This window comes from Aythya ferina (assembly GCF_964211825.1).
Source record: "Aythya ferina genome assembly, chromosome: 10".
NCBI lineage: Eukaryota > Metazoa > Chordata > Aves > Anseriformes > Anatidae > Aythya > Aythya ferina.
This window is the reverse complement of record NC_140306.1, coordinates 23,571,569-23,578,401: the sequence shown is the minus strand read 5'-3', so window position 1 is coordinate 23,578,401 and position 6,833 is coordinate 23,571,569. Positions and strand designations below refer to the sequence as shown.

At 49.3% G+C, this 6,833-nt stretch overlaps 1 long non-coding RNA gene across 1 annotated transcript; it reads right to left on the bottom strand.

Annotated features, from left to right (window-relative positions):
- Positions 1-3,163: 3,163 nt before the first annotated feature.
- On the bottom strand, positions 3,164-6,458 carry LOC311441857. Its single transcript, XR_014696289.1, has 3 exons — positions 6,379-6,458; positions 6,152-6,288; positions 3,164-3,359 (listed from the first exon to the last, which is right to left on the bottom strand). It is a non-coding gene; the product is annotated as an uncharacterized lncRNA (long non-coding RNA).
- Between the last annotated feature and the right edge of the window lie 375 nt (positions 6,459-6,833).

The following is a 6,833-nucleotide window of genomic DNA, read 5'->3' as shown; positions in this document are numbered from 1 at the left end:
TTACCCGTACCCTAATCTGAACCCAAACCCTAACCCTAATACTCTCACCCTAACCCTTACTCTAACCCTAACCACAACCCCAACCCCTAACCCCTAACCCTCACCCTAACCCTCTAAACCTACCCCTAACCTATCCCTAACCCTAACCCTCTAAGCCTAACCCTAACCCTCTAAGCCTAACAATAACCCCCAACCCCAACCCTCACCCGAAACCCTAACTCTAGCCCCAGCCCTAGCCCCTAACCCTAGTTCCCGAGAACTACATCTCCCGGTATGCTCTGGGCATTCAACATGGCCTCCCGGAAGTCTGGAGTCCCGAGAACTACATCTCCCGGCATGCTCTGGGCACACAACATGGCCTCCCAGTGCCGGAAAACTACACCTACCAGCATTCCCCGCACAGCCAGCATGGCCAATCACAGGCCGAGTGCTCGAGAACTGCATTTACCAGCACTCACTGGAACCCTCACCGCCCTTACAGAAAAAGCCTCAAGCCCTAACATCCAAAAAACCTCGAAACCCCTACAGACCTAACCCAAACTATTTACCACACTAAACCCCTGAAGACCTATGCCTAAAACCCCCAACCCAAAATCTTAGGATGCTCAAAACCCAAACCCAACCCAAAACGTTAGGAATGCTCAAAGCCCTAGCCCAAAAACTTAGGGCGCTCCAAACCCTAACCCCAAAACATTAAGACGCAAAAAACCCTAACCCAAAAACTTAGGGTAATACACCATAAATGTTTGCTCATTGTCTTTTGTATTATAAAAACAAGGAGTTCTGTTTGAGGAGCGGGAGTTGCGAAAGCTCCCTGCTGAAGTAAGGAACTGCATAATGCTTGCCTAGACATTATGAAAATTCTTTTGCTTAACGTAACAAAAAATAGACCCCCAACCCATTCTCCTTCTGCATCTCAGTTGCCTCTTTTGTTCAAAGACACTGTTGCAAAGCTCATGTAACCATCTCCTGATAAGTTGCTAAAGTAGTGTATCGACATACATGCCTTCCTGTCTAACGCTGGGCCAACATGACCAAATAATAAAAGAAGTTGAACCACAACGCCGAGGAAGACTACGGCCTTCATCTTCACGACCACCAGAGGGACAGAGACGACCCCCTAGCAACAGTGCGCGCAGTCGCAGAATATACCAGGATGTGCTGCGTAATCCCGGAATTAGCAAAATATAAATAAAAAGGGACCCTGGCGGGGGTGAGGTGCATGCCGTTGGCGGAGCTGAGACTCCCCGGCCGCCCAGTGCTGTTTTGCTTGATGTTTGCTCACTCAATAAATTCCTTTCTATGATTAATACAATGCTCTATGAAAATTAATTAAGGGGGCAACTTATAACACTTTGGACGCTCAAAACCCTATCCCGAAAACACTAGGACGCTCCAAACTCTATCCAGAAAACTTAGGACTCTCCAAACCCTATTCCAAAAACTTAGGACGCTCAAAACCCTATCCTGGAAACATTGAGATGCTCAAAACCCTTTCCCGAAAACTTAGGATGCTCCAAACCCTATCCTGGAAACATTAAGATGCTCAAAATCCAAACCCCCAAAATTAGGATACTCAAAACCCTGGACCTGGAGAACCTAACCTGAAAAAACAAAACAAAACAAAACAAAAAAAAGATCTTAAAACCCTAACCGTAAATAACTGACCAAAAATAAAACCTTAAGACTCTAACCCTAAAAAACATATCAACACTACAACCCAAAAAACTCTAATACCCTAACACGCTAACCCTGAAACCCTTAAAACCCTAACCCCCAAATCCTTAAAACCCTAACCGTTAAAACTCCAACCCTAAAAACCTTAAAATCCTAAACATAAACCCTGAAACCCCTTACCCTGAAACCCAACCCTAGTGCCCAATCCCTGAAACCTTAAAACCCTGAATCAATCTGTAGCAAATAGCATAGGCTGAGTCGAGGATCTCAGTACAGTAGCATTATTATTCGAGATTACAATGGCGGGTGTCCCACAAGCAGGAGGGTGCCTACTAATTCCATACACAGTTTATACACTTTTTTTTTCTGCCGAGGACCGGGACCCTCCCGACCCTCCCCTGTTTCCCCTTTAACTGTGCTATTCAAGGTTCATAATCTAGCTGGTGCTTCACAGAAAATACACAGCTGCTGGCCTGTTACAAGTCACATTTCTTTTGAGGTTTTTACTCTTTGAGGTGGTAATGTTTCTTACGCCGTGATTTCCACCTAATTGCTGTAAGGATTCTGGTTGTCTGCGTTTTACAAGGTTGTCTGTTATAATAAATAAAAGTCCCAAATAGGATTACAATCAAAGTTTACAATTCACTGAATGAATAGAGGTAAGCAAACAGTGCTGGGTACGCCGGGAGTCTCTGCTCCACCAAGACGCGCACCAGTTATACACCAGTTACCTCCCTTAAGGGATATAGAGAAGCCCTCTCAGATACTTCCGTCCTGCTTCTCCTGCATGCGGCCGGAGGTCGGTCTAATTCTGGTGCTGTTGGTGGTGGAAGCTAGGGCAACGGTGGTACTGGTGGCGATACCACAGCCACCGGAGGGGGAGCCGCCGGGGGTGGATTGTTAGGATATGGAGGTGGTAGCTTATCCAACGGCTCACGTTTATCTTCTTTTTCTTTTTCATGTTCTTCTTGTTCTTCAAATTTCTTACCTGCTTTTAGTGTAAATATTGAGGCTGGAAAAGGACGTGAAGTCCTCCTGATCCATAATCCTGCATAATCACTTTCTTCCTGGCTAAAAGCTTCCTTTGAATTAACATGGATATTTAAGGCCTGGCAAATCCAGTCTTCGAAGGTTCCAAAAACAGGCCAAAAGACATGTAGTCTTAAAGGCTCCTTTGGCCATTCTGTCACACAATACTGGACCATTTTTAATTTACTTTTTCCTTTTCTGGGGTCCCTATCATTCCAATTTCGAATCGTTATTCCTAATGGACTTTCTGGTGGTATGACTGGTAATTTGCTCCCTTTCTTCTGGTCTCTGGTCTTTGATTTTGTCTGACCCATCTAGGAATTTTACTATGGCAATTCCCATAGCCCTTGGTTACCTTAGTAAGAGTGTCTTGCAGGGGGTCGAGGACCTATCACACACCCACAAGTCCTATAGGAATCCCTTCGGTCCTTCACCGGCCAAGTCCCTCGCGGGAGATTGGAACCGCGGTTAGAAGACCTCCACAATCGCTTCGGAACTAAGTTCCATCTCAGTCACACTCTTACACACACAGGCAACCGAACCCCACCCAACCGAACGGTATACGCTTTAAATGCTTACGACTCCGTCATCTTCGTTCGGATCTTCACACACACAATTATGGGCAAAATATAGTGCTGCAGCTGGCAAGGGAGCTGAAAAAAAGAATCAGAAACTTTGCTTACCTTTATTCAGGTTTAAGATGCCATTAGTTCCGACCTGACTCAAACAGCAGCCACCAAATGGTGGGGGTGCCTCTCCTAGATCAAACCAGAAATCAGGAACCAAAGCCCTCCCGGACGAGAGCCCACTTGTAATAAACGACTGGGTCCCAAATAGGATTGCAATTGAAATTTACAATTTATTAAATGAATAGAGGTAAGCAAGCAGCGCTGGGTGCGCCAGGAGTCTCTGCTCCACCAAGACGCACACAAGTTACATTAGGCGGCTGGTTTTTATGCTGCTAGGCTAATACATATTCATTACTACTTCTACAAAAGGCAGGGTTATTCTAATTAGTTCCCAGAATCCAAACCCTCCCACTGGTGCAGGCGTTATCAGTCTCCGGTGGTCCCTCTGGGGGCCGCTCGTACTGAAGGCTCGTAGTCTTCCTCCCAGGCTTTTCTCTTGTCCATCTCCTTTGTCCATCTTGGCTGGATGGCAGACACTTGCATAGTGTCCCATGCAACAGTTGTAATAGTTAGCAGTTATTCTGAAACCCCTTTGTTCTCTTATCCCCTATTGACCCGAATTGCTGGACCATTCCTTTGCAAGATTCAAGAACTATATATATTAACCACTCTGGTTTTCTCAGACTTTTCATCATATCATGCGGCCCTAGCATTGTTCCATATTGACACGAATCAGATGAACTCATTTCACACTGTTAAGCTGTCTTATCACTGCAAGCATATCTCAATACCACCTTCCTTCCCTCTACAGGATGTAACTGCGCAAAAACAACATTTTTATTCCCACAACCTTGATCCCCTTACCCTGAAATCCTTATTCCCCTTAAACCTAACAACTCTAACCACAACCCTAACCCTTATTATCAACCCCCTAACGCTAATGACACTGACCTTAATCCAAACCCCAAACTGCCCCTAACCCCAGACAACCAACAACGAAACACACACACACAAAGATGGAAACTACAAAAAAGGCAAAACCCATGATACAGGCCCCAAATCACAAATACGCAACCAAAATGCTACAGAAAAGCCCCAGATGCAGGCCCCAAATGCTACTGCTAGGCCTCAAAAGCTCAAGATGCATCTCAAAGCAAAAATGCAGGCCCCAAACGTTACAGAAAAGCCCCCAAACCCAGGCTGCACAAGTCTACAAGCAGGCCCCAAACTGCCAACAGAAGCAGGCACCAACCACACCCAGATGCAGACCCCAACTGCCCACAAGCAGCTCCTACCCCACCACCCCCTCCCAAGAACTGGACTCCACCCAGACACTGGCCCAAGACCCGGGCCCGCCCCCCGCCATCCCCCCTACCCTCCCCCCCGACACAGGTGTACAAGCAGCTCACAACCCGCCCCTTCAGAGACCGGTCCCACTCCCCCCCCCCCTCCCCAAGACATGGGATGCGGAGGTGTACAACCAACTCCCAACTCCCTCCCCCTCAAAGGGAGGCCCCAAAGACCCCCAAATGGAGGCTCCTAGAGTGAACAAGCACCTCCCAACTCCCCCAGGCACAGGCCCACCCCCCCCCCCCCAAACACAGGCCACAGAGGTGTATAAACAGCCCAGACCCCCCTCCAAGACCATGGCCCCTATAGTGTACAAGCAGCTCCCAACCACCCACAGATGCAGGCCCCAACCCTTTTCAAAAGGGAGGCACCTAGAATGCATGAGCAACTCCCAACCCCCCTCAAATAAAGACCCCAAAAGTGTACAAGTAGCTCCCCCCCAGAGACAGGACCCAAAGGTGTACAACCAGTTCCCAACACCCCTGAGACACAGGCCCCAACCCCCTCCCCAGACACAGGGACCCAAATTCTACAAGCAGCTCCCAACCCCTGCCAGGCAGGCCCCCTACCCTATACAAGCAGCTCCCAACCCTCCCCCCCCCCCCCGAGGGAGGCCCCCAAGCCCCCCACAAACACAGGCCCCTACAGTGTACAGGCAGCTCCCAGCCACCCCCAGATGCTGGCCCCAAAGTTGTACAAACAGCTCCCAGCCACGCTGCAGAAACAGATTCCTACATTGTACAAGCAGTTCCCAGCCCGCTAGACACAGGCCCTGACCCCCCACACATGCAGGCCCCAAAGGTGTACAAGCAGCTCCCACCCCTCCCCCAGACGCAGGTCCCAAGCCCCCCCCCCCCAAACACAGGCCCCTACAACCAGCACCCAACCCCCTACCCCCGATGCCAGGCCCAAAGGTGTAGAAGCAGCTCCAAACCTCCTCCCTCAACCCAGGCTCCAACAGTGTACAAGCACCTCCCAACCAACCCTCCCCTTTTCCCCCCCTCCCGACACAGGCTCCAAAGGAATACAAAGAGCTCCCACCCCTCCCCCAGATGCTGGTCTCAACCCCCCCCCGCCCCCAGAAGCAGGCCCCAAAGGTGTAGAGTCAGCTCCCAACCCCCTCCATGCCGGCCCCAAGGGTCTACAAGCAGCTCCCCCCTTGCCCCCAGATAAAAAGTATTAGTGCTGGTGCCAAATGTTACAGACAGGCCCAAAAGCCCGAGATGCTCAAGGCTGAGACGTAACTTGGCTTTCTGAATTACTGGAAAGCAGCTTTCATTCTCAGATAATTGTGTGCAGGCTAGATAGGATGGGGCTTCAGGCACCTCTTCACCTGAGGAAACACACTGCCATCACGCACCGCTGTGCCAGACAAGCTTGTTCTGCTAGAACACCCTACTCAGATGCACTGTGCCATTCAAGTGAACTGCTTTCATGCTAATATAAGGACTGATGTTACAACCCACCTTGCCTGTGGCACCTGATGAACAGAAGAGTAAGCCACCGCAGCGCTTCAAAACCATCCCTGCACGTGCCGCTCCTTGTCGCTCTCTGGCCTTATCTCATATCCTTATCCACTTCTGTGGAGAGCCTGCCACGGCACCTGCAAAGCAAGACGGACACCTTTCATAGTCACCTTGTGCTACTTGGTCGTTCTGCTCCAACCCAGCTCATGACCAGCCCCTCTTCTTACACAGCTCTTCAGAGTGCAGTTTGCTCCTTTGAGCCTGTGCGAGACACCTGTGAAAGAAAAAGAAACGCATAGGCCGATGCAGCATCCAAAGACACAGCACAACTAGGTAAGTTACTCTCATCTGCTCCCTTACCTCTGCCGCTTACCAGCCCCCGAGGCAGATGCTTCAATCTACCCTCTTCAAACAGCTACAACACCTCTAAAAGACAAAGAGGGGATGCTTAGAGGAACAGTGAGACCTACAACACAACAACTGCTACATCTGTTCCTCACTCACCTTGCCAGAGGCAGCTCTGCGTGTGACGTCCCAGGTTGTACACTGCGTTACCTAACCCTTACCGTAACCCTTACCCTAACCCTTCTCACCCTTACCATTACCCAAATCCTTACCTTTACTTTTTCCTTACCCTTACTCTTTCCTTTAACCATAACCTTACCCTTACCCTATACCTTAC